The 19,411-nt window shown below is 41.6% G+C and overlaps 1 long non-coding RNA gene across 1 annotated transcript in view; it reads left to right on the top strand.

Annotated features, from left to right (window-relative positions):
- Positions 1–9,933, top strand: part of LOC143818595 (uncharacterized) — a 49,387-nt gene extending 39,454 nt beyond the window's left edge. Inside the window, exons 2-3 of the long non-coding RNA XR_013224629.1 lie at positions 9,341–9,424; positions 9,873–9,933. This is a non-coding gene — a long non-coding RNA (uncharacterized LOC143818595). The remainder of the gene's footprint in view (positions 1–9,340; positions 9,425–9,872) is intronic.
- The last annotated feature ends 9,478 nt before the right edge of the window (positions 9,934–19,411 follow it).

Raw genomic sequence — 19,411 nt, 5'->3', positions numbered from 1 at the left:
TCCAGATAACATTTTCAACACTTTTTTGTAGGTTAGATACCACCACAATGTACCCCAGAGCACGTAATAGTATATGGATGTGTAATTGACTCCAGATAACTTTTGCAATTCTTTTTTGAAGCATGGATATATCAATATGCATTCAGTAAATTTGAAGTATGATACATGAATTAAAGTCAGGGAAAGAGCAGCAGTGCACCAGTTAAAACAGAGGAAGAGGAGTACATGGGGTTCTGGGGTGCAGTGGGTATTCTGGATTAAGAGATCGTTCAGATGTACCTGTGGATGAAAGTAGATGGATCAGGATATGACAGCATAGGGAGAATATACCATGGGTTTCCATTCTGGTATATTTCTGATGTTACACTTAAAATATGTCACTTCAAATGATGTCACATCTGACCAAGGTCATATCTGACCTGCTCAATTCAACTTATACCATCCCCATTATAGGGGATTTCTTCGTGACGCCACCCATGGTGTTCGGCAATGAGTGGCCGACGCTGTTTAAGGGGACCGCCGGGCCTGATGGTGATGCAGCAGAGTTGTTACAGCTCTCCATGGGTAGAGCTAGGCCCTAGGGCAGTTAAAGTGTTAAAGTCAATGATGGTGAATGTTATAGTGCAGAGCAGGTGATGCAGGAAATAATTCTGAGGACACAGCAGGGTGCAGTTTCCACACTTTACTCACAGTTCTTAGATGCAGTCCCCAGCCGGGTGCTGTGTCCTCCGGGTCTGTGGTCCAGCCAGCTCTCAGGTAATTTGGGTGCACTTCTCTGGGACCCCTTTCTTATGTTCCTCCCCTGGCCATCTCTCTCTGCGCTGGCTTCACCCTCCTGCCCTGCGCCTTCACACAGTGTCCTGAGCCAGCAGCCTCAGATCCTGTGAGGCGACGTCCTGTTGGTCCCCTCGACCCTATATGGCTGCCTTTTCAGCGATTATGTGTGGAATTGGCTGTAGCACATGCAGTTACTTCAGCCTCTGGTTTGCTAGCTGAGTCTTGTAGTTCCTTCACTAATTTAGAGCCGGTCCCCTACTGCGACCTGGTCCCTCCACCCAACTATGGTCGGCATGGATTCAGGCCCCACGGGTGGATTCCTCACTACCCATGCCCCTAGGACCCCTTCTTCCTCACTCTTTGGAACTTCGCTCTATCTTTTGTGCTCTCTCTCATTTTCTGGTGTTGGGACGAGCTCCTCACTCCTCAAGTCCCCAGCTCCAACTCTCTCTGCTTCCTCTACCCACACCTTTTATCTAGTTCCCTCCAGGCCTATAGAGGTCTAGTGTTGGGTGCTAGTGTGTGGGTCCTGGGTAGTGCCCCCTCCTTACCCGAGAGCAGAGTACCATACCTCTGGCTGAGGTGCAGTACTTCTGTGGTTACTGGACCCACAGGGGCGCCACATGTGCACATATGAAATTTACCAACATTTTTAGTGTCTGTGAGACCTCCTTATTTTCGGCGACTTCACAAACTGTTTGTGAGAGTTGGTCTGAAGCTCTGCTCTTTGGTATTTGGAATATACATTTCTGTAAAGTATTTTCAGATCTTGATCATGTCCTGGAACACATGAAAACCATATCTAGATGACAATTGGTGAGAATTATTGGTAGCCACAGAAAAGCCAAAAAACATAGTGAGGACTCGGTGATAGTTGGAAAAAGATGGAACAAAATTAGGAATACCAGAAATTGATAGTCAAGCCTAAGTAATAAGAACTGAGGTTTTGTCTGAGGAAAGGCAGAATGCAAGACATTTGAGCTAAACTTGTCAAATCATGGTTGCATTTGTGTGGGAAGAAGAACTGAAGATACTTCTAAAAATGTTGTCTGTCAACCCATTAGCTTTTTGGGTGCCTTTATTAGCCAATGTGTGGCCACAAGAGCCGACCCCTTCTATATGTCCAAGAAGTCTTACAAATAACAATGGATATTTATGTGGTAAAAAATGAAAATAAATTATAAAAAAAAAACAAAGAAAAAAAAATATCACCTAATAGATTTTGTAGGCGATTATTCTCCTGCCACATAGATGTTTGTTCACTGCTCATTTTTATAGGACATAGAGAAATCCTTTGTGCAATGCAATCCGAAGGTCAGAGAATTGCAGCGTCTGCACCCATGCCAACCAAATATTATTTAGAAATTCCAAAGATGACATCATGTATCTCGCACGTTTCTGGCTGTAGGAAAAAAGCCTGCAGAACATTATCGACACATCATTCCCCAAAGGACAGAGATTCTCGTTTTGTTATGGACACTAGCCAAGTCGTATCACACGGAAATCCCTATTCAGGGATACGGGAGCAGCAGCAACACCACGGAGGCTGAAATCATGTCATGTGCCCCCGTCCCACCTTCACATTAGATACTTGATCCAATATTTTAACATCTGCCCTCTAAGGTGAACACCCAAAACTGACTCATACTGTAACTCTTAGAAGCTATTCAAAAGTTCTGGGATACATTTTTATGGAATACCTCAGAGTTAATTATTGTTCCCTAGGTTCGGGTGGAGACCTCAGATAAATGTCTCTAGGTTACATGAAAATCCGAAAAGAAAAGTAATTTAATACAATATTTAAAAAAATAGCCAAAATATAGGAGCCAGTTGTAAAGAAGTTCATATGTAATACGTACACTGTGTAAACTTTTCTACTTTTTCGAAACTATTTTCTCACGGACCTACAAATATTTGGGGAAGACTCAGCTATTGTCTTCTGAACTTCTGCTATTTGCAGTTTGGCATTGTCTTTTCTATCATGTCGCCCCTGGGGAGTAATGAACAGTTTATAGTTACAACTACTGTAGATGGTGGCCCGATTCTAACGCATCGGGTATTCTAGAATATGTATGTACAGCAGTTTATTTATGAAGATTTCAGAATAATGCAATGAATACACAGGATTCGGCCGGCTGGGCGTGACCAATTAGCGAAGCGTGGTTCAAATCCTGGGCCAATTCGCAGCCGGACTGTGCCTTTCGCTGATCGTTCAAGGCCGGACGGCCACGACCAATCAGTGAAGCCAGGGACAGCTGCAGGTTTTTGAGGGCCCCAGGTGAAAGTCTCACAGCCCACGTAGCATATAACACAGTCCACGTAGTATATAGCACAGCCACGTAGTATATAGCAGCCACGTACTATATAGCACAGCCACGTAGTATATAGCACAGGCATGTAGTATATAGCACAGCCCATGCAGTATATAACACAGCCACATAGTATATAGCACAGCCACGTAGTATATAGCACAGGCACGTAGTATATAGCACAGCCACGTAGTATATAGCACAGGCACGTAGTATATAGCACAGCTACGTAGTATATAACACAGCCACGTAGTATATAGCACAGCCACATAGTATATAGCAGCCACGCAGTATATAGCAGCCACGTAGTATGTAGCACAGCCACGTAGTATATAGCACAGGCACGTAGTATATAGCACAGCCCACACAGTATATAACACAGCCACGTAGTATATAGCACAGCCACGTAGTATATTGCACAGCCTCGTAGTACATAGCACAGGCACGTAGTATATAGCACAGCCCACGCAGCATATAACACAGCCCACGTAGTATATGCAATGTGGACACCATATCGCTGTTAAAAAAGAATTAAAATAAAAAATAGTTATATACTCATCTTCCGGCGGCCTCCGGATTCAGCCCAAGCCTTTAGCGATGCTCCTCGCGATGCAGTAATGCCTTGCGGAAGTAACCCGTGATGATGTACTGGTCTCGCAAGACCACTACATCATCACGGGTCATTGCCGCAATGCATTCTTGGGACCGGAGCTTCGCAAGGAAAGGCTGCCGCGGACGCCAGAAGGTGAGATTATAATGATTTTTTTTTTTTTTAGTTGTAACATATGTTTTTACTATTGATGCTGCATAGGCAGCATCAATAGTAAAAAGTTGGTCACACTTACAGGGTTAATGGCAGCGCTAACGGACTGTGTTACACCGCGTTATGCCGCGGTGTAATGCAATCCGTGTAACGGACTGCTAAAATGCTATGTGGGCGCTGAGTGGAGGGGGGTATGGAGGGGGCACTGACTGGAGGGGAGTAGGGAGGGGCCAGTTCACGGCCGGACTGTGCCTGCCGCTGATTGGTCGTGCCCAGCCAGCCGCGACCAATCAGAGACGCGGGATTTCCGTGACAGACAAACAGACAGACAGAGAAACAGACGGAAGTGGACCTTAGACAATTATATATAGATTATTCCCTTTGCTATGGGGTGGTTGGAAACTCAAAGGGTTTCCTAAATGTTAATGATGAAGGTATGGGATAATCAACACAAGAGTCATGGAAATTGGATAGAAAATATATCTAATTGGATGAAAGTTCATGTATATGCCACATAAACCCCTTTTGGGAATGAATTCTGTTTTGGTAGACTTGAGCATGAATGGCCATTGGTCAGAACGGTGACCACATAATATTATATATTACCTTCCATGGCCAGGCAAGCCATAAAGGCAAAATCAGCTACTTGCTTGTGGTTCTGGGAGCTGGATCTACTGGAACTCCAAACTGAAAGGAAATGTCTCTGATGAGTCAACCCCTTTAACTATGATTAAGTTACAGCCGTGAAAGCCTTCTTGTCGTTTACCAAATCCACAATTCTCATTAAGATTCCTACATGGTAAAAGATGACACATCCATCACTCCAGACACTGTCACTCTTCCAGAGTCCAATGGTGGTGGGCTTTACGACATTCATGATGACACTAGATATTTATTCAAAATGTAGTCTCTGTTACAGAAACCCAGTCCATGAATACCCACAAAACACGTTCATGTAACAACAGTACTGTCACGGGTATGTCAGAAGCTGCAGACAGTCGCACTGCATCTAGCTGCAGAAGGTCTCTGCGCTTGGCTTTGCAGACACCTTCTTAACCTTTCTGACTCTTTGACCCAGTGGCAACCTTTCTCTGACTCTAATTCACACACCTGGACCTGGGTGTTTATAGACTCGCAGCCTGCTGCTGGGAGCTGCCGGTGATATTTTCATTTCCCCCGTTAAGGATTGGAGCTAAAGCAGTCGTCTATCTTCCTCTTTGTTATTGCTGGAGGATATTTGTGTTACATCTCTGAGTCTTCCCAAGATGTGTTCCTCTTTGATCGTCTATCCCAGCTGCCTTTAGTGGTAGTGGGAATGACTAGTGCTCACCCTGTCATTCCCTAAGTAGGGCTTATTGCCAGGGTCAGGCAGCAATTAGGTTCCTGCACGGCGATAGGTGCAGAACCTATATAGTGATGTTTAGGGCAGACAGGGTGACTTTAGATCTGCCTAGGGAGTCTCCACTCCCCCCATCTTTACTGTTGGACTCCCTTACCCTCATCCCTTCATGTTGCACTTAGTCTTTCCTACACTGTGTGTGACAGGTACTTCTTGAGAGTTTTTGGTATTCTATAGTAAGTGTTACTTTTACACACCATACACTTTAGCTCTTTTGCTTTTGATATTGTCTGGTCTTCAATTCTTGAAGGAGCTGTTGCTGTTGATGCCGCATTGGAAGTTGATCATTTTGACCTTTTCTACTGCAAATTTTGTAACATAAGGAGTATGAATAAATATAAAACTAGCAATGAATACCAGAGACTTAGAATGATATATTATACTACTGGAGCTGTTAGTAATTTAACCAAAAATAAATTAAATTTGTGGCCCTCACATTTTGCACAAGAGGTCAATTGTGAGCAAATTTGGGATTGTGCCCATACATTTTAACAAAATATTTAAACATTTTTTTAATAATGAGAAACAAATTGAAGAATGCCAAAATTAAGATGTTTAATAATAATAATTTTCAGATGACTTCTGCCTGAACACAGACCTGGCAATAATAATGCATACGGTATATAAATATAAAAATAATGCATCTGGTCCAGTGCATGATGTGTAATAATTGCCAGTCAGACATAGCAAGTTCTTGTATGATTGCACTAAAAAATGACGGATAATTGGTAAGGCTGGCAGCTGTTCTTTCATTGACTTTGGAACTCGTGAGGAGTGGATGAAAAAGATCAATCATCGCTTTGTTTTATTTTGCAGCAGCACATTAAGTTTTTGCCTCTCCCAGCAAGATACGTGTGTCCAACTGTTCCTGGGCATGTGAATGACATCAGATTTGGACCATTTTTAATGTTACAAAGTTGGAACTTTGCTGCTCGTCATATCCTAAAAGCTATAACAAACTAATTGCTGATTTCCCACAACACTATCCTGAGTGGTAATTTCATCTGAAATATACAGCAATCAGTGTTAAATACAGCCAGGTTAGAATGTTAGAATCATAGAATGTTTAGAGTTGGAAGAGACCTCCTGGATCGTCATGTCCAACCCCCTGCTCAATGCAGGATTCACTAAATCATCCCAGACAGATGTCTGTCCAGCCTCTGTTTGAAGACTTCCATTGAAGGAGAACTCACTGGTGGCAGCCTGTTCCACTCATTGATCACCCTCACTGTCAAAAAGTTTTTTCTAATATCGAATCTGTATCTTCTCCCATTCAGTTTCATTCCATTGCTTCTCGTGTTTCCATGTGCAATTGAGAATAATTATTATCCCTCTACACTGTGACAGCCCTTCAGATATTTGTAGACAGCTATTAAATCTCCTATTAGCCTTCTTTTATGTAAGCTAAGCATTCCCAGATCCTTTAACCGTTCCTCCTAGGACATACTTTGCAGCCCGCTCACCATCCTGGCAGCTCCTTTCTGAACTTGCTCCAGTTTTTCAATGTCTTCTTTAAAATGTGGTGCCCAGAACTGGACACAGTGTTCCAGATGAGACCTGACCAAAGAGGAGTAGAAGGGAATAATTACTTAATATGATCTACACTCTATGCTTCTCTTAATACACCCTAGAACTGTTTGCCTTTTTTGCTGCTGCTTCACACTGTTGACTCATGTGCGGTCTGTGATCTATTAGTATACCCAAGTCTTTTTCGCACTTGCTGTTGCTCAGCTCTATCCCTCCCATTCTATAGATGTATTTTTTTTTTTTCCCAGGTGAAGAATCTTGCATTTATCCCTGTTAAATACCATTCTATCAGTCACTGCCCATTGTTTAATATTATCTAGATAGTTCTGAATTATTGTAGTTATATTATTGTACATAGGAGCAGTATTATAGTAGTTATATTCTTGCACATAGAGGCAGTAATGTAGTAGTTATATTCTTGTACATAGGGGCAGTATTATAGTAGTTATATTCTTGTACATAGGGGGCAGTATTATAGTAGTTATATTCTTGTACATAGGAGCAGTATTATAGTAGTTATATTCTTATACATAGGATCAGTATTATTGTAGTTATATTCTTGTACATAGGAGCAGTATTATAGTAGTTATATTCTTGTACATAGGGGACCGTATTATAGTAGTTATATTCTTGTACATAGGAGCAGTATTATAGTAGTTATATTCTTGTACATAGGAGGCAGTATTATAGTAGTTATATACTTGTACATAGGAGCAGTGTTATAGTGTTATATTCTTGTACATAGAGGCAGTATTACAGTAGTTATATTCTTGTACATAGGGGCAGTATTATAGTGTTTATAGTCTTGTATATAGGGGCAGTATTATAGTAGTTATATTCTTGTACATAGGAGCAGTATTATAGTAGTTATGTTCTTGTACATAGGAGCAGTATTATAGTATTTATATTCTTGTACATAGAGGCAGCATTATAGTAGTTATATTCTTGTACATAGGGGCAGTATTATAGTAGTTATATTCTTGTACATAGGAGCAGTGTTATAGTGTTATATTCTTGTACATAGAGGCAGTATTACAGTAGTTATATTCTTGTACATAGTGGCAGTATTATAGTAGTTATATTCTTGCACATAGAGACAGTATTATCGTAGTTATATTCTTGTACATAGGGGGCAGTATTATAGTAGTTATATTCTTGTACATAAGAGCAGGATTATAGTAGTTATATTCTTGTACATAGGAGCAGTATTATAGTAGTTATATTTTTGTACATAGGAGCAGTATTATCGTAATTATATTCTTGTACATAGGAGCAGTATTATAGTAGTTATATTCTTGTACATAGGAGCAGGATTATAGTAGTTATATTCTTGTACATAGGAGCAGTATTATAGTAGTTATATTTTTGTACATAGGAGCAGTATTATAGTAGTTATATTCTTGTACACAGGAGGCAGTATTATAGTAGTTATATTCCTGTATATAGAGGCAGTATTATAGTAGTTATATTCTTGTACATACGGGGCAGTATTATAGTAGTTATATTCTTGTACATAGGAGCAGTATTATAGTAGTTATATTCTTGTACGTAGGAGGCAGTATTATAGTAGTTATATTCCTGTATATAGAGGCAGTATTATAGTAGTTATATTCCTGTACATAGGAGCAGTATTATAGTAGTTAAATTCTTGTACATAAGAGGCAGTATTATAGTAGTTATATTCCTGTATATAGGGGCAGTATTATAGTAGCTATATTCTTGTACATAGGAGCAGTATTATAGTAGTTATATTCCTGTATATAGGAGCAGTATTATAGTAGATATATTCTTGTACATAGGAGCAGTATTATAGTAGTTATATTCTTGTACATAGGGGCAGTATTATAGTAGTTATAGTCTTGTACATAGGAGCAGTATTATAGTAGTTATATTCTTGTACGTAGGAGGCAGTATTATAGTAGTTATATTCTTGTACATAGGGGCAGTATTATAGTAGTTATATTCTTTTACGTAGGAGGCAGTATTATAGTAGTTATATTGTTGCACATAGGGGCAGCATTATAGTACAGAAAAAGGGTTAGTGTCTGCTCACCACCTCCTAGAGCGCACCGATCCTGCTGTGCAGCAAGTTTTTCAGAACTTGAGAGATATAAGTCCAGCGCTGTATGTCCATAAAATCCATTTTCTTTAATCCATAGCTTCAAATAACATTAAAACAATTAATTAATAGTCCAGACATTAAAATCATACGCGGTTCAACGCAAGAACGTGCATCTTAATTATTTTTTGGGAAAGACAAACCGCTGCAGTGTTTAAGTAATAATTATCATGTCAGGAGAGTAGGATTTACACTTTTTAAAAAAATAATAATAGATGAAAATAATATTTGTATAAGGCCATGATGTGATAAAATGTCCCGAGTGATATGTGTGCTATAACACACTTTTATTCTGTTCAGTAATAAGCTAAGCTCTACGGTATCTAAACATATGGGTTATTTTTTTTTTCTTTTATTCATGAATGCTGTTAGCTTTGGCTCACAGTATATGAACAGAGACATTTGTGTTAACAATTTCCCACATAACGCTCCTCTATGTGCTATAGATCAGGACGCCCAAGGGACCCATAGAAGACAAAATTCATGGAAGCTCAAGACGATTGTTCAGATTTTTTAATTTCTTCCTCTGGGTGAGTTACACAATGTCTTTGAATATAGTGCCAATGTTATCTGGTTGTCAAACCAACAAAGCATAACCTGCAATGTAACTAAATAATAAATACATTCCGCCCTTTGTGTGACTGTATAGAATTCTCTATAGTCATTAAATACTTATTAAAATCTGCACAGCCAAGCTCTGTAAGAAAAGTCACGGCTCGTATTGCAGAGGAACGTCAGGGACCAGGTAGCCGAGTATATACTGATTACATACTATTCTTATAAGACCACAATGGGCCCTTTAGGAAAACGTAAATATAGTGGTGGACAATCCCTTTAATGATTTTCAAGGGCTATTCCCATCTTCATAAATGAATAGATCGTGTTAAAGCAAGCACTTTTGCTATTTTCTGTTTACTAAAATTTACAGTAGTTTTTGAAATATTAACACTTTTCTTTTGTTTACGGCTGGTTGTCTAGGAGACCGACCACCGCTGTTGTCGAGCTTCTGAATATTAGTGCTGATGCTGGCCGGGATTTGGAGGTAACAGCATGCTCCAGAGATCTAGGTAAGTGTTATGATCCCAATGGAAGAGGATCTCAGGGTTTTCAGCAAAGTCTGCAAACATAAAAAACCAGCTCATAGGGAGGTGGTAACTGAGCTGACCGCATACCTGATCCTAACCCACAACTAATAGCAGCCGGGGAACGTACCTACGTTGGTTCTAGACGTCTCGCGCCAGCCGGAGAACTAACTAACCCTTTCAGAGAAAATCAGACCTCACTTGCCTCAAGAGAAAGGTACCCCTGTCATGATCTCTGCAGGCAGAGATCATAGCAAGCCTATAGAGGGACAAGCTCTCGGAAGATGGAACTATACTGACCATGAACTAAGCCTGCCGCGCAACTAGAAATAGCCAGGTAGCATTTCCTATTTATAGCTAGATGCCCAGCTCTGGCCTAAGACCTAAATAGCTAGCAGAGGGAAATATAAGACCTGGCTCACCTCTAGAGAAATATTCCAAAGAAGACAGTAGCCCCCCACATATAATGACGGTGAGTTCAGATGAAACAACAAACGCAGCAGGAAAATAGTCTTAGCAAATTTGAGGTCCGCTTACTAGATAGCAGAAGACAGATAGTATACTTTCATGGTCAGCAGAAAAACACTAACAAAACACCATCCAGAGATTACCTTAAACTCTGGCATTAACTCATAACGCCAGAGTAGCAATCCCTGATCAACGAGAGCTTTCCAGACACAGTAACAAAACTTCAGCTGTGAACTGGAACAAATAGGCAAAACAAAACATGGACAAAAGTCCAACTTATCTAGTAGTTGTCTAGAAGCAGGAACAAGCACTGAGAGGCATCAGATAACATTGTTGACCGGCAAGAAACCACCAGAGAAATGAGCTTAAATAGCGACACCCACTACTGATGGAACCAGGTGAAACAGGAAAGAGAATGACAAGTCCAATTCCACAAGCGGCCACCGGGGGAGCCCAGAATCCAAATTCACAACAGTACCCCCCCCTCAAGGAGGGGGCACCGAACCCTCACCAGATCCACCAGGGCGACCAGGATGAGCCCTATGGAAGGCACGAACAAGATCAGAAGCATGAACATCAGATGCATTGACCCAAGAATTATCCTCCTGGCCGTAACCCTTCCAGTTGACCAGATACTGGAGTCTCCGTCTGGAAACACGAGAGTCCAAAATTTTCTCCACAACGTACTCCAACTCACCCTCAACCAACACCGGAGCAGGAGGCTCAACTGAAGGTACAACAGGTACCTCATACCTGCGCAATAACGACCGATGAAAAACGTTATGAATGGAAAAGGACGCAGGGAGGTCCAAACGGAAAGAAACAGGATTAAGAATCTCCAATATTCTATAAGGGCCGATGAACCGAGGTTTAAACTTAGGAGAAGAGACCCTCATAGGGACAAAACGAGAAGACAACCACACCAAATCTCCAACACAAAGCCGAGAACCAACACGACGATGACGGTTGGCAAAACGCTGAGTCTTCTCCTGGGACAACTTCAAATTGTCCATAACCTGCCCCCAGATGTGATGCAATCTCTCCACCACCGCATCCACTCCAGGACAATCCGAGGATTCCACCTGACCGGAGGAAAATCGAGGGTGAAACCCCGAATTACAGAAAAACGGGGACACCAAGGTGGAAGAGCTGGCCCGATTATTGAGGGCGAACTCTGCCAATGGCAAAAAAGCAACCCAATCATCCTGGTCAGCAGAGACAAAACACCTCAGATATGTCTCCAGGGTCTGATTAGTCCGCTCGGTCTGGCCATTAGTCTGAGGGTGAAAAGCAGATGAAAAAGACAAATCTATGCCCATCCTAGCACAGAATGCCCGCCAAAATCTAGACACAAATTGGGTACCTCTGTCAGAAACAATATTCTCAGGAATACCGTGCAATCGGACAACATTCTGAAAAAACAGAGGAACCAACTCAGAAGAAGAAGGCAACTTGGGCAGAGGAACCAAATGGACCATTTTAGAGAAACGGTCACAGACCACCCAGATGACAGACATCTTCTGGGAAACAGGCAGATCTGAAATAAAATCCATCGAGATGTGTGTCCAAGGCCTCTTAGGAATAGGCAAGGGCAACAGCAGTCCGCTAGCCCGAGAACTACAAGACTTGGCCCGAGCACAAACGTCACATGACTGCACAAAGACTCGCACATCTCGTGACAGGGAAGGCCACCAGAAGGATCTTGCCACCAAATCCCTGGTACCAAAAATTCCGGGATGACCTGCCAATGCAGAAGAATGTACCTCAGAGATGACTCTGCTGGTCCAATCATCCGGAACAAACAGTCTATCAGGCGGACAACGATCCGGTCTATCCGCCTGAAACTCTTGCAAGGACCGCCGCAGATCAGGAGAAACGGCCGACAAAATTACTCCCTCCCTAAGGATACCTGTGGGTTCAGAATTACCAGGAGAGTCCGGGTCAAAACTCCTAGAAAGGGCATCTGCCTTAACATTCTTAGAACCCGGTAGGTATGACACCACAAAATTAAAGCGAGAAAAAAATAAAGACCAGCGCGCCTGTCTAGGATTCAGGCGTCTGGCAGTCTCAAGATAAATCAAATTTTTGTGGTCAGTCAATACCACCACCTGATGCCTAGCCCCCTCGAGCCAATGGCGCCACTCCTCAAACGCCCACTTCATGGCCAAAAGCTCCCGATTCCCAACATCATAATTCCGCTCTGCGGGCGAAAATTTGCGAGAAAAGAAGGCACAAGGCCTAATGACGGAGCAGTCGGAACCTTTCTGCGACAACACTGCCCCAGCTCCGATCTCCGAAGCGTCAACCTCAACCTGAAAAGGCAGATCCACATCAGGCTGACGCAACACAGGGGCAGAGGCAAAACGGCGCTTAAGCTCCTGAAAGGCCTCTACAGCATGAGGGGACCAATTAGCAACATCAGCGCCTTGTCTGGTCAAATCAGTCAGTGGTTTAACGACATCCGAAAAACCAGCAATAAATCGGCGGTAAAAGTTGGCAAAGCCCAAAAATCTCTGAAGACCCTTAAGAGAGGAGGGCTGAGTCCAGTCACAAATAGCTTGCACCTTGACGGGATCCATCTCAATGGAAGAGGGAGAAAAAATATACCCCAAAAAGGAAATTTTCTGGACCCCAAAAACGCACTTAGACCCCTTCACACATAAAGAATTAGACCGCAGAACCTGAAAAACTCTCCTGACCTGCTGGACATGAGAGTCCCAGTCATCAGAAAAAATCAGAATATCATCCAGATATATTATCATAAATTTATCCAGAAAATCGCGGAAAATATCATGCATAAAAGACTGGAAAACTGAAGGGGCATTAGAAAGACCAAAAGGCATGACCAAATACTCAAAGTGGCCCTCGGGCGTATTAAATGCGGTCTTCCACTCATCCCCCTGCCTGATCCGCACCAAATTATACGCCCCACGAAGATCAATTTTAGAGAACCACTTAGCACCCTCTATACGAGCAAACAAATCAGTAAGCAATGGCAATGGGTATTGATACTTAACAGTGATCTTATTCAGAAGCCGATAATCAATACATGGTCTCAAAGAGCCGTCTTTTTTTGAGACAAAGAAAAACCCAGCTCCCAAGGGAGAAGAAGATGGACGAATATGTCCCTTTTCCAAAGACTCCTTTATATATTCCCGCATAGCAGCATGTTCCGGCACAGACAGATTAAACAAACGACCCTTTGGATATTTACAACCCGGTATCAAATCTATGGCACAATCGCACTCACGGTGCGGAGGTAACGACCCAAGCTTGGGTTCGTCAAAGACGTCTTGATAATCAGAGAGGAACTCAGGGACTTCAGAGGGAATGGACGACGAAATAGAAACCAAAGGTAAGTCCCCATGAATACCCTTACATCCCCAGCTCAACACAGACATTGCTCTCCAGTCCAAGACTGGGTTGTGAGACTGCAACCATGGCCATCCCAGTACCAAATCGTCATGTAAATTATACAGCACCAGGAAACGAATAATCTCCTGGTGATTCGGATTGATACGCATGGTTACTTGTGTCCAGTATTGTGGTTTATTATTAGCCAATGGGGTGGAGTCAATCCCCTTCAGAGGAATAAGAGTCTCCAAAGGCTCTAAATCAAAACCACAACGATTGGCAAAGGACCAATCCATAAGACTCAGAGCGGCGCCAGAGTCAACATAGGCGTCCGTGGCAATGGATGACAAAGAGCAAATCAGGGTTACAGACAAAATAAACTTAGACTGAATGGTGCCAATGGAAACAGACTTATCAAGCTTCTTTGTACGCCTAGAGCATGCTGATATAACATGAGTAGAATCCCCACAATAGAAACACAATCCATTCTTCCGTCTAAAATTCTGTCGCTCGCTCCTGGACAGAATTCTATCACACTGCATACTTTCTGGCGTCTTTTCCATAGACACCGCCAGATGGTGCACCGGTTTGCGCTCCCGCAGACGCCTATCAATCTGAATAGCCATTGTCATGGACTCATTCAGACCTGCAGGCACAGGGAACCCCACCATAACATCCTTAACGGCATCAGAGAGACCTTCTCTGAAAGTTGCCGCCAAGGCGCACTCATTCCACTGAGTAAGCACAGACCATTTACGGAATTTTTGGCAGAAAACTTCAGCTTCGTCTTGCCCCTGAGATAGTGCCATCAAAGTTTTTTCTGCCTGAAGTTCCAAATGAGGTTCCTCATAAAGCAAGCCCAAGGCCAGAAAAAACGCATCCACATCGCGTAACGCAGGATCCCCTGCTGGCAATGAGAAGGCCCAATCTTGAGGGTCACCCCTGAGCAAGGAAATCACAATCCTAACCTGCAGAGCAGGGTCTCCAGCTGAACGAGACTTCAGGGACAAATAAAGCTTACAATTATTTCGGAAATTCTGGAAGCTAGCTCTATTCCCTGTGAAGAACTCCGGCAAAGGAATTCTCGGCTCAGATACCGGAGCATGTACCACAAAATCTTGTAAATTTTGTACTTTCGTGATGAGATTATTCAAACCCGCAGTTACACTCTGGAGATCCATTATTGTCAGGTGCACACAGAGCCATACAGAGATTAGGAGGAGAGAGAAAAAAAAGACTGCAGCAAGACAGACTGGAGGAGAAAAAAAAAAAAAAAAAAAAAAAAATTCCAGCAGACTTCTTATAACTCTCCTTTCTCCACCTGGGTCTTTAACACTTTATTGGCCGGTCAAACTGTCATGATCTCTGCAGGCAGAGATCATAGCAAGCCTATAGAGGGACAAGCTCTCGGAAGATGGAACTATACTGACCATGAACTAAGCCTGCCGCGCAACTAGAAATAGCCAGGTAGCATTTCCTATTTATAGCTAGATGCCCAGCTCTGGCCTAAGACCTAAATAGCTAGCAGAGGGAAATATAAGACCTGGCTCACCTCTAGAGAAATATTCCAAAGAAGACAGTAGCCCCCCACATATAATGACGGTGAGTTCAGATGAAACAACAAACGCAGCAGGAAAATAGTCTTAGCAAATTTGAGGTCCGCTTACTAGATAGCAGAAGACAGATAGTATACTTTCATGGTCAGCAGAAAAACACTAACAAAACACCATCCAGAGATTACCTTAAACTCTGGCATTAACTCATAACGCCAGAGTAGCAATCCCTGATCAACGAGAGCTTTCCAGACACAGTAACAAAACTTCAGCTGTGAACTGGAACAAATAGGCAAAACAAAACATGGACAAAAGTCCAACTTATCTAGTAGTTGTCTAGAAGCAGGAACAAGCACTGAGAGGCATCAGATAACATTGTTGACCGGCAAGAAACCACCAGAGAAATGAGCTTAAATAGCGACACCCACTACTGATGGAACCAGGTGAAACAGGAAAGAGAATGACAAGTCCAATTCCACAAGCGGCCACCGGGGGAGCCCAGAATCCAAATTCACAACATACCCCCAAGTAAAGACACGCCCCCAACAAATAATAACGGTGAGGTAAGAAGAAAGGACAAACGTAAGTATGAACTAGATTCAGCAAAGAGAGGCCCACTATATAATAGCAGAAATATAGAAAGCGGACTTATGCGGTCAGCGAAAAACCCTACAAAAATATCCACGCTGAATATCCAAGAACCCCCGCACCGACTAACGGTGTGGGGGGAGAATATCAGCCCCCTTAGAGCTTCCAGCAAAATCAGGAATCACATTATGAACAAGCTGGACAAAAAAACAAAACAATACAAATGATCAAAAGTAAGAAAGCAGGACTTAGCTTATCTTGCAAAAATCAGGACCAGAAGACAGGAGCAACCAGACAAGGACTGATTACATTGATGCCAGGCAAGGGACTAAGAATCCAGGAAGTTTAAATAGGAACACCCAGGGTCTAATGAACCAGGTGACTACCAACCTGGGGAAAGACAATCCAAGGCCATACCGCTAGTGACCACAAGAGGGAGCCAAAAAGTATAGTTCACAACAGGTAAGCTTCAAAATGCGCGCTTACAAGCTCAATAGAAAAGTCTGTAAGCACTGCATATGTACATAAGTGGATGGACTTAGACAAGTATAGGCAGGCACCACAGGAAAACGGGAAGACAAGGCAGGTGTAGAGAGGTACAGCTGGGATACAGACTGGCAGAGTAGCTGTTGGCAGGAATGGCTGGTATACAGAGGGACACGGCAGGTGCAGTCAGGTATGGCTGGTAAACACAGGTGCAGAAAAGTACGGTTGGTACAAACAGGCACAGTAGGTTTAGGCAATTACAGCTGTCATACCGGCAGGCAGATGCTGAAATACTCAAGCAGTGACAGGCAGGAACCAGCAAGAACAAGCAGGTACTGGCAGTTACTTGTGGGAACTAGCAGATACTGGCAGATATTAACAGACAGGGGACCTGAGAACTAACAAGCTTGCAAAATAAATGACTCTACACATTGATCAGGCTCAGGTTTCTACCTTCCCATAAATGCAGGCTTTACTGAGAGAGGTGTCCACATTCACCCAGGACGTCAGGCATCAGCCTAAGAGAGGTATTCATACACATAGGGACTCATCAGTTTTTAGAGACCACGTTGACGTTGGTTGATGGGCAGGCAAAATTTGGCCAAATTCTGTGCAAAGTGTCTCATTTTTTTCCTAATATTCAGAAGCCGTATTGCTATTCATATTTCATATATTTCACATTGACATGCTTTAGCATGATAGAGGGCAACCTTTTTTTGTATATTGCATATGGAGGTAGCAGCTCCTAGTATGCACCTATTTAGACTAGTTTGGAGGTGCCAGTCAGTCTTTTGTTATTTGTAATTGGTATATAGCTGTTAGACTCAACCTCTTTTCGAAAGCTTTTTGTAATTATTTGGTTCTGGTCCACCGAAATTATGAGATCCAAGAAATTAATGCTTGTGGAACTCATCATAGGAGTAAAGGATAGCCCAAAATAATTATTGTTTAATTCTGTTAAGAAATTGACCAGAGCATCATGGGAATCTTCCCAGATAAATATGACATCGTCAATATACCGATTCCATAGGACCAATCAATTAAGCTGATGTCCCTGGATTTATATTGTTATACATATATATATATAGTTACATCTCCAGCTAAATTGGCATAACTTAGGGCAAATTTGTCCCCATTGCCGTCCCCCAAGTTTGAAAATAAAATTTCTTGTCATATAGAAAATAATTGTGGGTGAGGATAAATGAGATGCTATCTCGACTAAATTGAGTCTAGATATGGGCATACCTGCCACTTTTTTTCTAGAAAACATTTAGCTGCTTGACATCGTTTGTCGTGTGTTTAATCACCATATCTAAGGATGTTATGTTAAGTGTGCTGAGAATGACATGAGGTTTAAAGTTTATTTTTTCCAAGATCTGGATGATGTGGCTCGTGTCCTTCAGGTATGCTGGTAATTGGGGTACACATGTCTGTAAATGACGATCGACATACTCCGACAGATTCGCAGTAAGGCAATTAATGCCTGAGATAATGGGTCTGCCTGGTGGATGGGTCATATCGTTGTGAATCTTCGGAATATGATGGAAAAAAGGTATACTTTTTTTCTGTTTAAAATATAGAGATACTAATTCTTATTGAATATTCCCTTAGCCTTACCCATATTTACCATCTTAGTGAGATCATTAAAAAATGAAATGGTTGGGTCCTTCTTAATAGTTTATAGGTCTTATTGTCTCCTAGGAAGTGAAGAGATTCTTTATGATACCTTTCTGCATCCATTATCCTAATACCTCCTCCTTTGTCTGTCATGTGGATAATAATTTAATTGTTGCATTGAAGATGGATGATGGCTTGTTGTTCCTTAACAGTCAAATGATGTGTGTATTGTTTATGACTTTCATTTTTCTAATTTCCCCTGTGACTATATACCCAAAGGTGGTGAATTCCTTAGAATATTTGTTTATTGGGTTGGATTTGGTAGCCAAAGTGGTATGGATAATTTTCGTCTGTTCAAGTATCTTAGCATTTTTTTGGCCTTTTTGTTTCATGTAGTACTTCCTTACTGCTAGGTTCTGAAGATATTTTTTTTTATACCAATGCATAAATCAAATTTATTGAATGTTCTTGTAGGGACAAATCTTAAACCATTTTGGACTAAAAATTCTTCTGTGGGAGATAATTGGTACTGATTCAGATCGAATATTTCTTGGGGATGTTAAAGACAATTTTCATTCATTTTCTTTTTGGTGAGTTTTCTGCCTCATTTACCTCTTTTTGTTTTCTTGGCTTTGCCCCGAAAAAATACCGATTCAGTGTTTGTTGTGTTTAGGGCCCTTTGCTATTTCTATTTTTCGGTAGTCATTATATTTTTCCGGCTGGGTATTTGTAAATCTGAGGGTTGTTTTTGTCCTTCTACATTCCTATGTGTAGTTCTATTAGATAATCCTGGTATTGATGCTCGTTGACACTTGTGATTGAGGGAGGATCCTTTTGGGGCTAGGAGAGCTTGTCCTTAATTTGATGTTGATAAAGGAAAATATCTATTAAAGGTAGATATGTCTATTTCTTCAATGTTATCATGATCTTGAAAACTAACACAATTGTTTTGTGATTGAACAGGAGTCCTATAAAGAATTCTCCGTGTCAGTGTTAGTGAAATAGTAATTTCAGGTGATAATGGGGCATGTGAATTGGAATCACAGTCTTCATACGTAGAAAAAACGAAAAATGTGTCAGATATTTCCTGTATTGGGGTATCCTTGTATTCGTCCAAGACTAAGAAGGGTGACTGTCTGGGTGTTTGTGAATATGGGCAAAAATTATTATCCTGAGAGATATTGTGTGGAATATTGTCTCTCATGAATTTGCTTATTTTTTTTATTTATAATTTCTTTTCCTTTATCCTTAATTCTCTTTCCAATATTAGCAAAACAATTCAGTAATTTGTTCAAGATGTTTATAGGGTTTTAACTGATTGAACAAATTAAGGATTTTCCTATTGCTTTTAATGAGATTATTTCATCTG

The sequence above is a fragment of the Ranitomeya variabilis genome, chromosome 3, assembly GCF_051348905.1.
Source record: "Ranitomeya variabilis isolate aRanVar5 chromosome 3, aRanVar5.hap1, whole genome shotgun sequence".
In the NCBI taxonomy this organism is placed as follows: domain Eukaryota; kingdom Metazoa; phylum Chordata; class Amphibia; order Anura; family Dendrobatidae; genus Ranitomeya; species Ranitomeya variabilis.
The sequence above is the reverse complement of the archived record's forward strand: the minus strand, read 5'-3'. Positions and strand labels throughout refer to the sequence as shown.